Genomic DNA, 17,901 nt, shown 5'->3' with positions numbered 1-17,901 from the left:
TGTCATTGTTTATAAATTTAAAAATATATAATTACAGGTTTTTGAACTGCATTTTCAGAGAAGCCCCATGACCACAACTCCTATTTACAGAAGTCTGTTTATCATGATCACCTGTGGACACTACTCACATACCACATAGACTCTGATGTCCCTCAGAAAGGGCCTTTGCATGCACATTCTGTATTTATTCAGGTTTTCTTTCATGCTACATTTATGAAGTCCCAACAATTCTAAGATTCTAGCACTAGGGCTACAGTAGTGGACAAGACCTATGAAGCTTCTATCTTTGCATTCTGTTAGAAAAAATGGACAGTAAGCTAATAAAGGCATAAAATATCACTAATCATAAGGGCTAATAAGAGAAACAAACCAAAGTAAAAGGATGTGGACAGATTGGTAGTAAGGGAGGAGTTGGTCACAGTAGTTCTTTCTGAAAAGATAGCGCTTCAACCGAGACTTAAGTGAAGGAGTAAGGTAAGAGCATTCAGGGAGAGAGAACAGCAAGTGTGTAGGTACTGAGGCTAGAGCATACCTGGCATGTCTGAGGAACGGCAAGGAGCCCACGGGGCTGGTTGAGATTAACTGATACGGTATGAAGTTGCAAAGGTAGTAAGGACTTTTTTGGAGAAGGACTTTTAGACTGTCATAAAGACTTTGGAATTTCTCTGTGTGAGACAGGAAAGACTACTGACAAGCTCTGACTTGTCCTGTAAAAGGAAATATCTGATGTGTTGAGATTATTACTTAGGAAGTCAAGTTAGAAGCAGGGAGAACATTTAGAAAGCTCCAGCAGTAAACCTGGTGAGATGTAGTGACAGGTTGAACCAGAGGGTAGCTGTTAAATGGGAGAAGTGATGAGTTTTCTTGATTAATTTCAAAAGTAGATCTGAAAGTATTTGTCAGTAGGTTAGGTGTGGGTTGTGATCAAGAGGAATCAAGGGGCACCTGGGTGGCTCTCAGTTGGTTAAGCCTCCAACTTCCACTCAGGTCATGATCTCGTGGTTCATGAGTTCAAGCCCCGCGTCAGGCTCTGTCCTGACACCTGGAGCCTTGAGCCTGCTTCGGAGTCTGTATCTCCCTCTCTCTCTGCCCCTCCCATGCTCACGCTCTGTCTCTCTTTCTCTCTCTCTCAAAAATAAATAAACATTTTAAAATAAAAAAAAGAGGAATCAAGGATATCTCTTAGATTTTTGTAAGCATGGAATTTATACTTAGCTAAGGAGCAGTGAGAGGAGAGCAGGTATGTGTGTGTGTGCGGGGGGGGGGGGAGCAAAAAGTTTGGTTTGGGATGTATTAATTTTGAGAGCTATCCGACATAAAAGTTGAGAGGTTGAATTGGCAATTGAATATATGGGTTTAGAGATGGGAGCAGTCAGGGCTGAAAATATAACATCAGGCATCTTCTGCATGTAAATGGCATTAAAGCATGGAGCTAGATGAGCTCACCTATAGAGTGAAGACTGATGGAGAAGGGGGTAAATGAGAGGACTAAGTCCTTAGGGCACTCCAAAATGTCAAGGTCGGGGAGCTCAGGAGAAATTAGTTATGGTGCCAGAAGAAGCAAGTGAGGAAGGAAGAGTCCCAAGACTTCATGAAAGGAAACATGTTCAGGAAGGGGGAAAGTATTAGATGTATTAAATGCTGCTGAGAGAGTGAGTAAAATGAGAACTGAGAATTAGGCAAAAGATTTTAGAATAAGAACACCGGTAACCCCTTTCCTAAAATACCCTTTCTCATCTTTACATCTAGCTGGTTACTACCCAGCCATCAATCCCCATGGTACAAAAACAGTTATCCCAAAACAAAACAAACAAAAACAGATGAGGAAAGGAGAGAGATAGGGGAGAGGAGGAAAAAATGAGAATATGTAACTGATTATTATATAAATGTATACAAATGTTAAAACAATGAAATGGAGAGTTCTAGATAGGGGTCAAAGCTATATGATAGTATTGACAGATACGGTTGTGTTGCGGGGGTGAGCCCTAGGCTATGCATGTCTATTAACAAACCACGCGAGAGAAAACATCAGTAATATTTTGAGCTTGCTAATGGTAGAGCTTAAACTAACACATAGAAGTGTGTAAAATCAGAGCTTAGCTCTCTTTGTATCATTACCTAACCTGATGACAAATGAAAGTCAATCAGTTTTCAGAAATCTTGTTTTTGCTGTACCAGGGAAACAGACTGTTGATTTCACTTTGTTTTTTGTTTTTTTTAATTTTTGGAGACAGGGGAGAAAGAAAGACAGACAGACAGAGGTGAGGAGGGGCAGAAGTGGAGAGAGAGAAGAGAGAGAGAATTCTAAGCAGGCCTCACACTCAGACCTGGGGCTTAATCCTTTGACTCTGAGATCATGACCTGAGCTGAAATCAAGAGTCAGACACTCAACCAACTGAGCCACCTAGGTACTTCTGTTGATGTCTCTTTGTAAAATGTTATTTCTTTTTTACACAAATATAGAAAATATTTTCTGAAAGTACAGTGTATAACCATTTTGAATTAGGAAATAAAATATTTGAGATACAGTGTTGCTTTTTTAAAGTGAATTTAGTAAGGAAACTAGTAAGTATGAATGAAAAAGGAAGTAAGCGGGGCTTCTCCAATGAAGGAGTAATCATGCAGAAGCTCACTAGATAGCTCAGTGTATTAAGTAAAATACAGTTATCACTTAGAGGTATTAAGTAATCGATTAAACTAAGCCATTTGACAATTGTTTTCTTAAGTCTTGTATTAGGAGAAAATAGAATTGAGATTAAAAAAAATTCTTTGACTTCAACAAAGAGCCAAAGAGAGATGCATAAATTACATTTGGAACACAGATCCATAGTGCAAGAGAAAACAGGGCTAACAGAAAGTGGGTAATGAATAAAAAAAATAGTAATTCATTTTTAATTGTGTTAATTTTTCATGGGATATTATTATACTTTTATCAAGTGAGGAATGGTGATTGTGTTGTTTTAGGAAGATATTTATTTTCTGTTATTAAAGCAATATAATGATTTCAGAGATTATATTATTGATATGAGAGTTGCTACAAATTTATGGATCTAGTCTACTGCTTCTCAAACTTAAATGTGCATACAAATCACCAGGGGAATCTTCTACCATCAGATTCTGGCTCAGTAAGTCTGGAATGGGATCTTAGATTCTGCATTTGTAACCAATTTTTAGGTAAAGCCAATGCTGGTGATTGGAGCATGACACTTTGAATAGGAAGGTACAAAGGAATTATACTTCATAAGTACCTGGGCTGACTAACAGAGTATTTGTACTTGATTCTTTCTCAGAGTGAATCTCTTTGGACCTGATTACACCTTAACAGATTAGCTTCCTTTCAGTTTGCATTTTTTCTCATAGATGAACATCATGTTCTTGACTAATAACTGAGCATGTTTTTGGTTTTTTTTTTAAAGTTTATTTATTTTGAGAGCAACAGAGACAGCACGAGTCAGGGAGGGGCAGAGAGAAATGCAGGGAGAGAATCTCAAGCAGACTCCATGCTGCCAGCACAGAGCCCAATCTGGGGCCTGAACTCATGAAACCTAGAGATCATGACCTGAGCCAAAATCCAAAGTCTGACGCTTGACTGAGCCACCTAGCGCCCCCAAGCATGCTTTCAGTTAGTGATCAATTTGCAGTTGTCTGTTCCTGTTCATTACCCAGACTTCTTTACGGCCAAGAGGAAACATTTTGACTGTTGGGGAACATTCTGTGGCCATGGGATAGAATGAAGTCGGTAGTCCTATGTAAAGATTGAGACCATGGCCTCATGAGCCCTGTGTTCTAAATCTCAGTTTTATTCAGTTTGTTAATGAGTCAAAGTTTTTGGCTAATGAAGCAAAGAGTGGAGCCAGTGCTCTTTATCCTGTTTCATGAGAGAGAACTGTTCTCCTAAACCAAACTATTCAGAAATATGGGACATTGTTGCTTGAAGAAGGGGTATATATATTTTTAAATTTAAAAAAATGTTTATTTATTTTTGAGAGAGAAAGAGACAGAGAGAGACAGAGCATGAGCAGGGAGGGACAGAGAGACAGAAACCCACACAGAATCTGAAGCAGGCTTGAGGCTCTGAGCTGTCAGCACAGAGCCCAATGTGGGGCTTGAACCCACGAACCACAAGATCTTACCTGAGCAGAAGTTAGATGCTTAGCCAACTGAGCTGCCCAAGCACCCCTGAAGAAGAGGAATATTTAAGAAAAGTAGCACTAATACCAATACTGATAAAAGCAACCCCAAATTAATTATTTACATAGAGTAAAACACTGCCTCTTCCTCCTGTTTGTAGCAAGGACAGTGGCTCTCAACCCTGGCTTCCCATTAGTATCACTTGGGAAGTTTATAAAACATTCAAACCTTGACCCACCACCTCTAAAAGTTCCTTTTTAATTGGTAGAAAGGGGTCCTAGGTATCAGCATTTGTGTTAAAGATCCCTGCTTGTTCTGATGTATAGCTAAGGTTAAGAACCATTGTTTTAAGAGTTAGAAAGGGAAAGTTTACAGATTTCTCTTTTTTCAGGCAAAATATAAGCCATACAATAAATGGCATAAAAGCCTTAAGTATTCAATAGATATTTAATAAATAAATGCTGTTTAAAATTGAGAGTATCTCTGCTTAATTGATCTGTTTACTCCCCCAAAAGAGATACAGAAAAAGAGTAATTGACATATCTGAAGTTCACAACTTTTTCTTTTTTCATCTCTAAGCTTAGAAACAAATCTCCATTAATTTTTTAACTGTTTTCTCAGTACCTAATAATACATTTACACCCCTGCTGAGGGTTGTTCAGGGAATTGGATAAACCCCCATTCTCCCATAATATAAATGAAGAGGGTATCATTTTTTGGAACATACTGAAACAATATCTTGGTCTGAACTACCTGGAGTAACACTTTCAAGAGTTTTGTCTCTCTCTGAGCAAGTTATGTCTACATATAGCTACTACTCAAGAATTCCAGTCATCTTATATTTTCTCACTATTTTGCCTTTACTCAGTCTTAGGATTCCTACTTTCATCTCTCACATCCTCAGAAACATAAATTTGGGCATTCCATTCATTTTCTAGGCTATTTTGAAATGATGCTTATCCTATGAAGCCTTCTTTTTTCCTCTGGTCAGAAAAGTTCTCTCCTACGTAAGATATTAATTAAGAATTATTTAGTAGCCTATCACACCTTTTCTAGTAGTTATTTATGTGTGTTATTATTACCATCCCCTCAAAAACACAAGCAACTTGAAAGGTAGGACTATGGCTTATGGAAATTTTATTTTTCATTAACTCATATATATACATACATGTATGCATTAACAAGCTAATTATACATTGATTGAATTAAACAACTAATTCTGAATATTATGAATTAATTAATTTTCAATTCAGAAGGTAAACTTTTCTGACCTCATCATCAAATTCTTAAACATTACACTTTTTCTTTTATGGACCGAGCACATTATTCAGAATACAGAGGGATTTAGCTAAATCTCAACTCAGGAAGCTAGGCAAATAAAGAAGAATCGGTGAAACACAGAAAATTTCATACAGAGTCTAAATTACAGACAAGGAGGAAAAGCTATAAGAAATTACTGAGTACTTTCTTAGACTCTCATACAGTAGTGAAGCAGCCTAAGTAAGCCCTGAAGAATCTCACAAGTATATTCAACAAATGCTCTTTTTTATAATGATAGGGAAGAAACTGAAGAAATTTTATTGAGAACGTAACCTAAATTGAACAAATTGGAGTCCTGGAAAAGAGACCAGAAGAGAAAGACCTCAGGATATACAATAACCGAAATATGATTTTTGGACATGAGAACACTGATGTGAAAGGCTCAACCTCTCAGAAGTAGAGTCAAGACACCTTCCTCCCTCCCTTCCTCCCTCTTTCCTCCCTCCCTCCCTCCTTCTCCCTTTCTTCCTCCCTCCTTCCCTTCCCTCCTTCTTTCCCTTTCTTCCTTCCTTCCTCCCTCCCTCTCTCCCTCTTTCTTTTCCTTCCTTCCTTCCTTCCTTCCTTCCTTCCTTCCTTCCTCCCTCCCTCCCTCCCTCCCTCCCTCCCTCCCTCTCTCCCTCCCTCCCTCTTTCTTTTCCTTCCTTCCTTCCTTCCTTCCTTCCTTCCTTCCTTCCTTCCTTCCTTCCTTCCTTCCTTCCTCGATTCAAGGGAAGTTATATTTATTTTTTTATTTGAGCATCGTTGACACACAATTTGGCATTAGTTTTAAGTGTACAACAAAGTGAGTCAGCAACTCTATAGGTTATGCTATGCTCCAAGTGTAGCTACCATGTGTCACTGGCAAAGTGATTAGACAACTTTTTGAATCAGGCTTAGCCTCCAGACACAGAAACGGAAACAAAAAGAAGCTATATTTCTGAATGCATCATAGTAACAGCAGAAAAAGGAGCTCTTGAGCCATCTGACTCTTCTCTGCTCCCTATGTAGGAACACTCTTCTAATTCGTTTGTAAAAAACAAACCCCAAAACCAACTTCTTTCAAATACAAAAAACAAAATTATTTACAATCTAACCCCATATAAATTGAAATTTATAAATAAACTGTAAATAAATGTTCCAACAGATAAGGAGAAGACACCAGAAAATGTAGGCAAATTAGACAAAACTACTCTCAGATTTTTAAATAGTCTAGAACATAAAAAAAAAAAAAATCAAAGTTTTGCAAGAATAGCATAAATCTCTAATACAACAGCTTTGAAGTGAGGTAGCTAGACAATCATTGAATCTGAAAAGACCACAAGAAATAAATAGTGCTCTAGTAAAATGTAAAAGAAAGACATTTTAGAAATAGATATTAAAAAAGAAGACATACAGAACATATAGTTTTCACACACAAAAAGAGTAGTATAAGATACTAGATATAGAATAAAAAATTCAAATTAATGAACAACAGTAAGAACAAATACAACAAAATAAGATCAAAATATTTCACAATTGTTAAGTATAGAAAATAGGCTATATATATACACACACATATTGGTCATATCAATAATTTTAAATTGATTAACTCATCTATTAAAAATAGAATTTTAGCTTGCCAATAAAATAATATTCAATGTTATTGCTTTAATAAGAGACACACAAATGACTAATAAATATTAAAAATAAGAAGGATGGGTAATGATATATATCAAAATGAGTAATGTTTAGAAGGTATTTAAAATATAGACATTGGAAGTGGCAGGAACACCCACTTACCATCTTGAAAACTGATCGTTAAAAAAAAGAAATAAGCAGTTATCCTACCTCTACAAGAAAACCTGTATTTCAGAGTAACTAAATAACTTCAATAGGTAAGTTCTTCAGTACATAAGCTTTCCAGGTAATTCATGCAGAAGGAAAAACAGAATTAGAAATATAACAGTTTTGTGATGTCTAATGAAATAAATGATTCAGACCGAGGTCATAAATAGATGATAAAGCTGTTAGGTTAAAATTAATGTAGAACTTTTCAATGAAGAGATCAAGCTGTCACCATTGATCAGTTTATTTTCAGTAAAAATGAGGTGCTTAGACATCATGTGCCTCCTCATATGATGTAATATGGCGAATACCGCCACCTATAAACTGTTCTTATCACACACACACATGCACGCACACGCACGCACACACAGAACTTAAATCTACTCTTTAGATCTAGTTTTTAGTCTGTTGAAATTATAGGGGATAAAGGAACAAGTTAACTGACATCAATAGGAAGCAATCAAATACAGAATGGAAATATTTTATAGGAAAAAAACAATCCCCCCAAAAAAATAAGTAAAAAAAAGGGGGAAAGAAAAATGACCCAGTTTCTCTAATGACATTAAAAAAAAAAAAAGATGATGGCGGTGATGCTCTGAATTAAAAACAACTTAAGAAAGACTCAGAGTGAGGATATTTTCTAGTTGGCTGGGACAGTCATGGTTTGCTCTTATTATCCCACTGTAATTATTTTTAATATCCTTCTTTACTTTTACTCCAGAAGTATTTGGGTAAGGTTTAGATTATATGACCACCTTATTCATGAGATATACAATCAAGTACACTGAGAAGATCTAGCTTGGATCCTGATCCACACAAACCAAGAAAAAACTCAAAAACCTCCATGCGCCAAAATACACACACACAAATAGCATATGTAATATATATAATATTTATACATATAAATTAAAAATCCGGAGTTTTCAGTTTATACTGTCTTTTAACAATTAGGGGAATTTGAATATAAATTGGGATTTAGATAACATTATGGAATTTCTGTTAGGGAATTCTGTGTGCAATGACATTACAGTTATATTAGAATATATCCTTTACTGTTGTGAAATGACATGATGTTTGGGATTTCCTTTAAAATAGTCAAGCAAGAAAACAAAAGAGGGGGTACTTGGAGTATTGAAACACATATAACAAATATGATAGTTATGGAAACTAAGCAATAGGTAAACAATTATTCATTTTCTCTCTGCTTTTTTGTATGTTTGGAAATTTTCAAAATGAAAGGTTGAAACAAAATAGTTGTTTTTATAAAATAAAAATTACAGTATTGATCAAGCTTGGTATCAACTTATTATCATTATGAATTCTAAATGTTTATGTACCCTATAACAAAAAAATGAAAAAAAGAAAAAGAAATACAGTAATTCACAATATTAGAGGTTTCAATACCACACTCTCTAAAAATTGATAGAACAAGCAGACAATCAGTACGGATATAGACTGTTTTAATATCTCTATCAACCAATTTGACCTAATTGACAATTATAGAATACACCACCCAACAAAAGTATAGTATACATTACATTCTTTTTTCAGTAGATATGGAACATTTGCAAAGATATACAGTGTCTTGGGCCATGAAATAAGTCTCAATAAATGTAAAACAATTCCAGTCATACATCATAAATCCTCTAAGCAAAATAAAATTAAATGAGAAATAAGTAATAAAATTTTCTAGAAAATCCCCCAAATATTTGGAAATGAAATGACCAAAATTTCTAAATATTCCATGTGTCAAAGAAGAAATCTAAGTGGAAATTTAGGAAATATCTTGAACTGAATGTAAACAAAAATATGACATATCAAAATTTGTGGCATGCTATTAACTACTTGGAGAGTGGCACCTGGGTGGCTCAGTTTAACCATCCGACTTCGGCTCAGGTCGTGATCTCACAGTTTGTGGGTTCGAGCCCTGCATCGGACTCTGGGCTGACAGCTCAGAGCCTGGAGCCTGCTTCAGATTCTGTCTCTGTCTCCTTCTGCCCCTCCCCTGCTCATGCTGTTTCTCTCTCTCTCTCTCTCTTAAAAATAAATAAAAAATAAAAACAAAAAAGAAGTACTTGGAGAAGATTGATAGCCCTAAATATTTGTATTTGAAAATAATAAAAGTCTCAAGTTAATGACCTCAGCTCTACCCAAAGAAATCAGAAAATAAGGGCAACTTATATCTGAAATATGTAAAAACAACAACAACAACCACACACACACACACACACACACACACACAAATGATAAAGATCAGGGTGGAAATTAATGAGATAGAAAATGGAAAAATAATAGAGAAAATCAGTGGAAGCAATATCTGGTTCTTTGATATTACTAATAAAACTGTTAATTTTAGCCAAGAAAAAAGGGAGAAGTTACCAATTACAGGAATGATAGAGGTACCATTATTACAGATTCTACAAATTTTGAGATATTATGGAATGCTTATAGCAATATATTCAATAATTCTGATGAAATGGAATAATTTATTGAAAGACAAAAGCTGTCAAAGCTCATTCAAGAAGAAATAGCTAGTGTGAACAGCCCTCTATCTATTTTTAAAATTTAATTTTTAATTAAAAGCCTTCCCACAGAGAAAGTACAAAGCCCAGATGTCTTCACTGGTGAATTCTACCAAACACTTAAGGAAGAAATAATATCAACTCTATACACAACCTTTCAGATAGTTAAATAAGGAATACTTCAAAGTCATTCTATGAAGCCAGCATTATTCAGATTCCAAAACCAAATACTATACAAGAAAACTGCAGTCAAGTTATGACCAGATCATAAACATAGATGCAAAAATGCTGAACAAAATTTTAGCAAATTGAATTCAAGAGTACAGGAAAAGGGTAAGACATCATGACCAAATGGGCTTTCTCCCAGGAATAAAAGGTTGGTTTAATATTTGAAAATCAATCAATGGAATGCACCACATTAACAAATATGGGAGGAAAAAAGATGGAGATAAATCCTTTGATAAATTCAATATCCATTCCTGATTTTAAAAGAAACAAAAACACTCTCAGCAAGTAGGTATAGAAGGTGTATTAGTTTCCTGTGCCTGCTGTAACAAATCATCATAAACTGGTTGGCTTAAAGAAACAAAAATTTATTATCAGACAGTTCTGGAGGTCAGAAGTCTGAACTCAAGGTGTCAGCAAGGACTGCACTCCCTTTGGAGGCTCTAGGGGAGAACCCTTCTGTGCCTTTTCCAGTTTCTGTTGGCTGTTGGTATTCCTTCGCTTTCTTGGTTCATCACTCCAACTGCCTCCATCTTTACTTCACCTTCTCCTCTGTGTATCTGTGTTGTCTCCTTTTCTATCTCTTATAAAATGCTTGTCATTGAACTTAGGCTCACTTGGGTAATCTATAACACTCTTATCTCAAGATCCTTAACTTAATTATATCTGCAAAGATTTTTTTCCCCCCAAACAGGATAACATTCACAGGTGCAAGGATTTGAACATGGGCATCTCTTTTAGGTGGCTACCATTCAGCCCACTACAGAAAGAAATTTCCATATTTTCAAAAAGGGTGTCTATAGAAAAGCTATAGGTAACATCATACTTAATGGTGAAAGACTAAATGCTTTTCAGCTAAGAACTAGAACAAGGCATGGATGTGCACTCTCAATACTTTTATTCATCACTGCACTGAAGGTTCTAGTCTGTGCAATAAGGCAAGAAAAAGAAGCAAAAACAACCAATTTGGAAAGGAATATGAAAGCCTTTTTTCTTTTGGTGGAATCTACAAAAAAACTACTAGAATGAATAAGTGAGTTTAGAATGGTTGCAGAATGGGGGCACCTGGGTGGCTCGGTCAGTTGAGCATCCGACTTCATCTCAGGTCATGATCTCATGATTCCTGAGTTCCAGCCCCGTGTTGGGCTCTGTGCTGACAGCTCAGAGCCTGGATCCTGTCTTCAGATTCTGTGTCTCCTTCTTTCTCTGCCCCTCCCCTGCTCATGCTGTCTCTCTCTCTCTCAAAAATAAATAAAACATTAAAAAGACTTATTAGAATGGTTGCAGATGAAAGATCCGTATACAAAAACCACTTTTCTATATTCTAGCAACAAACAACTGGAAACTGAAAAAAAAAATGACCCCCCGGTTGGATTCTTCACCACAATTATTAGTATTAGTGTTTGCTCTAAAGGATGCTTTTTTTAAAAACAAGTGCAAAAGAGGAATAAGTCAGTTGATTATATAGTAGCATTATATCAATATTGATATCCTGAATTTGATAATTGAACCATAGCTAAGTAACAGACTACTCTTTAGGAAGTACACTGAAATATTTCAGTGTTAAGGGACATTTCAAATAGTTCTGAAAAAAACCCATAATATGTATATGAGAGTCAGAAATGATAGCACAAATGATAAAGGTGATAGGGAATATGAATAAAGGCTATATAGGACCTGTTTGTACTATTCTTATATCTGTTCTAGAAGTAAACCTGAAATTAATTCAAAGTAAAATATTAGAAAATAGAATTTAGGGAAGGAATTGAAAATAGTGTGTATATACCATTCATCTGAGGAATTTTGCTGAAAATGGCCCTATAACTTATTGGGCACATGAAGTCAAGAGGTATAAAACTTTATTATAATATCTGGCACAGAGAGATGGTCTTGCTATAAGAGGCATTAGCTCATTGAGACAATGCTCAGAGAAAGGCGTATCCAGGTCTTTGTATTCTGATGTGGTGAACAGAAAGGTTAGCAATACTATTCTCTTCTCGTTTCCATTCTTTCGTCTCTCTGCCTCATACAGTTGAGTTTGTGTAAGTCAAATACCATCATTATACATTTTGTTATCAATTCTTATACCAAGATTAGATGTACACACACTTAATTTAAAATGTCAAAAAAGCAACAAAAATTGTAATAGAATACTTTTTCTAGTACTTTTGTTACAAAATCTTCATAGATTTCCAAACAGGGGTGAGGCAAAGTCAATCACTATCAAGATGTATTGTAACAGCATCTACCAAAACAGATGGAGATGAAAATGCATTTTTAAAACTGAATGACTGACTCCCTTGTGAGGAAGCTTCTCCTATTTACTGTCCTCCAAGGAAAGGAGGACAAATGAAAGCTCTTCTGTAAAAGACCCTGATCCTTCATCAGGTTGCAAGGTGCTACTTTAACGCTCTCAAACCATTCTGGGAACTGTGGCCCACAGAATCTTGTTGCTAGTTCTTTTCCACTGCTATGCAAGAAAGGTAATTAGAGAGACAGGGAAAGGGTGGTGGGAAAGCTTGTGCTATGGATGCTGCAGTCATTATTTCAATTAAAGTTATGTATTCAGATAGAAAAATATCTACTCTGTCTATATGACAGTTTTTCTAAAGTTAAGTCAGATCATCACCCTTCAGTAACCAACACACATTTATCTTTGACACCTTACAATATTATTTAGTAGGTGGCAGATTTTTCAAAACTGTCCTGTCTCTTCTTAATAAGATTCTCTAGAAACTGTGGTTCCATTTAGAACACATAAACACACACACACACACAAAACCCTTCCCTTAGGACTTTCCCCCCCTGCAGTGGATGAGTCTTTTTCATTAGGGTAGGTTGTTTTGTATTGTTTTGTTTTTCGGTTTTAGAGGATGCCTGAAGTCTAGAAATACTTTAATATATCTATTACCTATAGTTCCCAAATTCAAGTTCAGTCTTCAATAAATGATATTTAATGTATTATTAGAAGGCAAAGTATAGTGAAAAGAATATTTTATTTGTTTCCTGGTGAGGTGGGTGGAGGGAGTGTGTGTGTGTGTGTGTGTGTTTGTGTGTGTGTGGAAAGGAGAGAGAGAGAGAGGAGAGAATGTCCACAATATCCATTCCTGGGGCTCAAAGAAGTCATAGAAATCAATCATAGGCTTAAGATCCGGGTTAACTAAGGTAATAGATGTGGAAGTGTACACATTAGAAAGTATTATACACATATTAAGAGGGGAAGGCTTCTTCCGATGAGTGAAGTGGGACTGTGACAGTGATAGCAGGGTTGGTGGACCAGTTCTGGTGTCCTTACCTTCTCAGCTCAGCAGGGCAGTAGCCCACCTGCCTGCTAGGTGGGCTTCTACTTAGTCCTTCTAGCTGGAGCGAGTGCTCCCCCACCAGCCTTGGAGAGCTTGAGCTGCCTGCTGACCTGCCGGGGAAGGCAGAGCGCAGGGTCCTGGAAACAGAGGGAGACCAAACCAGCAAGCCTTCTAAATTAAAAAAGGGGAGAGAGAAAAAAAAGGAAAGCAATATTTAGCAATAAGGATCTTTGAGATTAGAGGTATTTATTTCAGATATATTTTTGTTCTTTACAACCGGTTACACCATAAAATTAGGCAAATTTGTCTATTTATTTGATGTTTACTGGTAAATTGTGACCTATTAAAAGACATGCGGGACACAAAACACTAATGTGATGAAAAATAAAAACTGAGTAAGAGAAATCAAAATATAATTCATGGAAAGATAATTTGAATAATGTCAACTTTTAAAACCTATATGTACATGGAAAAGATGTAGGCAGTGCAATATACAGCCATCATGATATTAGCTGAGTTTCTGCATTCAAAATAAGAAGGCAATACTGTTTCCTATCCTTATCTGGTCAGGCCATTCTTAGTAAATGGAAGTCTTCTCACTATCATAGTAACAGCCAGCAGCAAGGGAATTTGCAGAATATCAAGCAAGTAAACTAGAAACAAGAAAGTTTGACTTCTAGTAGAAACAACAAAAACAATCCAATTTATAAAGTTTGGCCAAATTGAAATGGTCCTAGACAAGAATCTGTAGGGTATAAAGGAGAAAGAAAAATTGTTTAGAATGTAGTAATGGGATGCAATTAGGGAAAAGAAAATGTAGGCTGAATATCAGAAACAATTTCCTAACAGTCTATTAGACTGTACATTAGTTTCCCAGGGGAAGAAATGGAAGCCTCATTGCCTGAATCATTTAGAGCTAGACTGATTCCCAGAGGGTGTGGCAACCCAGAAGGAAATGAAAAATGTAGAGTCATGAAAGTCAGTCTGAGTTAATTTTGTAGCACAGTGAAATGCTCTTCTAGGTACTGGAACCTGTCTAAAACCACTGCAAGGAACTTACTCTGTCACTTTAAAATGAATGGTTTACCTAGCTACAAAGCATCACCATCATCAGACGGAGTCAGCTCTCACGTAAATCCAGTACTTTCCCTGGGCCGAATCCTAGGACAGACAGCAGTAGGTGCAATTAAAATGTGAAAACAAAACAAAACAAAAAAAACCCCACAGTCTGTCTGCAACTTGTTTCAATCCAAGAGGCAATAGAGTTGATTTAGATAATCCAGCTGCCTAAGTATTTATTCACTTCTCTCCTCTTTGCCCTTTGTGTCTCCTCCAAAACTTCACTGAAGAGGTTGGACTCTAAACTAGGCTGTTTTTCAGTCAAGGATAAACACCTTCAAGCCTGAACTCGAGACTTGGAAGTGCTTTGGGGACCAGCTTGTACTATTATATTAAAATATATTAGTGACCTTGCTTTTGTTGTTTTTAGTGACATGGAACTTTTCATTGTTTTTTAGTCTTTTGTACTTCTTCTATCTTTCTTCGTTTTACCACCAAAGTAAGATTCTGTATTTCTGATGAACAGCTTATCTTTCGCACACCAACCCCAAGATTTTCCAGGTAGTTCAGGATACCAGTCAACATTAAAATAAAATAGAATGTAAGTTTATTAGTTTAAGACACCATTGTGACTCACAAAGAAAACACATACTTTCCCTTAAACTGTGACACAGCTTAGCCCTTAGAACTTTTATCTTATGCTTATTGAAATCGCTTTTTAAAAATTTTTTGTTATAGATGTTTGTGCATTTTTTTCATCACACTTGTACATATTTTAAAATTGGTAAAATAAGTTGTTTAGCATATCTTTAAAACAATTTCATATTTAGAATGCCATTTTTCTGCATCTTTTTTTAAACCCCATAGTTGTTGATCTCTATCTGTGTTTTGTCACAAAATATGGCCTTCTGTGCCATCAAGAGCACTACCAATGCAGCATTTCTTTAAAGAGTGCTCCACTCTGGGATTTCCTCATCACCTGCTGACACCTGTTCTGCAGATTTTTTTTTTTTTTTTTTTTTTTTTTTGCTGGCACTTTCTTGTTTGGCATGTAATAGTCAGTAGAAGCAAAAGATAACACATCTGTATCTTCTTGTAGAGGCTTTCTCCTTTAGTGCCAATAAATCACTTTGTTTTTGATGTCCAAGAAAAGAAATAATAGAATTTGTTATTCTTGGATGGAAATTTGCTTCTCGACTATTAAATATATGTCCTGCTGCATGATTTCTGTGCCTTTCTGAACACACACAACTTTTCATTTCAGTGTAGAATCATAATGTAATTCTTAAAGACATTTTAAGTGGTAATTAAATGCAACACCTGTAGTACTAACATAACTCAACTAAAATGACAATATGAAAGCCATGACCAAATTTCCTTATGTGCAAGGCAATGGCATCTGTGTCATTACTGCCACCTGGTTGAGAATGACAGTAAGATGTGAAAAACCATGTTTTCCTGAAAAATAAATCCCCTGGTCTTTTTTTTCTTCTGTTTTATGTTATTTTAAGACTTGTTATTATTGATATAATGGACATACAATGTTCTGTTAGTTTTAGGTGTACAACATATTGATTCAACAATTCTATATATAATCAATGCTAAACATGGTAAGTGTAGGCATCACTGTAACCTTACAATGTGATTATGGTATTATTGACTATATTTCCTATGCAGTACTTTTTATCCCTGTGACTTACTTACTTTATAACTGGTTTGTACCTCTTGATTCCCTTGGCCTATTCACACATCCCTCAGTCCTCCTTCCCTTGGTAACCACCAGTTTGTTCTCTATATTTATGAGTCTGTTTCTGTTTGTTTGTTCATTTGTTTTGTTCCTTAGGTGCCACATGTGAGTGAAATCATATGGTGTTTGTCTTTCTCGGTCTGACTTATTTCACTTAGCATAATGTGTACATCCATCTTATTGCAAACAGCAAGATCTTCTTTTTTATGGCTGAGTAGTATTCCTTTATATGTGTATACCATATCTTCCTTATCCTTTCATCTACTGATGGACACTTAGGCTGCTTCCATGTATTGTCTATTGTAAATAATGCTTCAGTAAACTTAAAGGTGCGTATTTATTCTGAATTAGTGTTTTTGTTTTCTTTGGGTAAATACCCAGAAGTGGAATTACTGGATCATATGATATTTTTATTTTTAATTGTTTGAGGAAACTCCACTCTGTTTTTCCATTGTGGCTGCACCAATTTACATTCTTATTACCAGTGCACAAGACTTAGCTTTTTTCTAATCCTCACCAGTTCTTGTTAGTTCTTGCTTTTTTTGACTAGTTATTCTGTCTGATGTAGGGTGGTATCTCATTGTGGTTTTGATTTACATTTCCTGATGATTAGTGATGCTAAACATCTTTTCATGTGTCTGTTGACCATCTATATGTCTTCTTTGGAAATTTGTCTATTCATGTCCTCTGCCCATTTTTTAATTGGATTGTTTGGGGGTTTTTTTGGTGTTGCGTTGTATAAATTCTTTATATATTTTGGATATTAGCCCCTTATCAGATGTACTGTTTGCAAATGTCCTTCCCATTCAGTAGGTTTCCTTTTCCTTTTGTTGATGGTTTCCTTTGCTATGCAAATGTTTTTTATTTTGGTGTAGTCCCAATAGTTTATTTTTGCTTTTGTTTCCTTTGCCTGAGGAGACATATCCATATGTATGTTGCTAAGGCCCATGTCAAAGAGATTACTATGTTTCCTTTTACAAATTTTATGGTTTCAGGTTTCACATTGAAGTCTTTAATCCATTTTGAGTTTATATTTGTGTATGGTGTGATAAAGTGGTCCAGTTTCACTCTTTTGCATGTAGCTGTCCAGTTTTCCTAGCACCATTTATTGAAGAGACTGTCTTTTCCCCACTGTATATTCTTGCCTCCTTTGCCATAGATTAACTGACCATATAATCATGGGCTTATTTCTGGGCTCTTTGTTCGATTGATCTGTGTCTATTTTTGTGTAAGTACCATCCTATTTTGATTACTATAGCTTTGTATTATACCTTGAAATCTGCAATTGTGATACCTCCAGCTTTGTTCTTTTTGCTCAAGATTACTTTGGGTATTTGGGGTCTTTGTGGTTCCATATAAATCTTAGGTTGAACCTCCTCTTCTTCTAGCACTTTCCCCAGGCCTTATTCATGGCAACTGGAAAATTTTACCTATCCCTGAAATTTTACCAAGCTGTGAAAGAAGCCCACTTGTGTCTTTCCCAAGGGAAATTGCAGGGCTCCTTTGTTTCCTGCTCATGGGAAACATCCTATTGGATGAAAACTCATCCTATTTGATGAAAACTCACGTGTTACAGTACTTGAATCTGCTTGCCATTCTCAGAATTTTTGTTGTTTCTTGTCTGAGGGCCTCTAATCCTATAAAATTAATAAACCAATAAAATTAATTTTCTGTATAACAGCTTTGAAGCAGTTCTTCAGAGGATTTTTTTTTCTTGCTTTACTAGCTAATAAAGAACAACCCTCCATTCCTTCAGATGTTGGTGATTTCAACAAGTATCATTAATTTTAAG

Source organism: Acinonyx jubatus, chromosome B2, assembly GCF_027475565.1.
Source record: "Acinonyx jubatus isolate Ajub_Pintada_27869175 chromosome B2, VMU_Ajub_asm_v1.0, whole genome shotgun sequence".
In the NCBI taxonomy this organism is placed as follows: domain Eukaryota; kingdom Metazoa; phylum Chordata; class Mammalia; order Carnivora; family Felidae; genus Acinonyx; species Acinonyx jubatus.
This window is presented reverse-complemented; position numbering follows the sequence as displayed.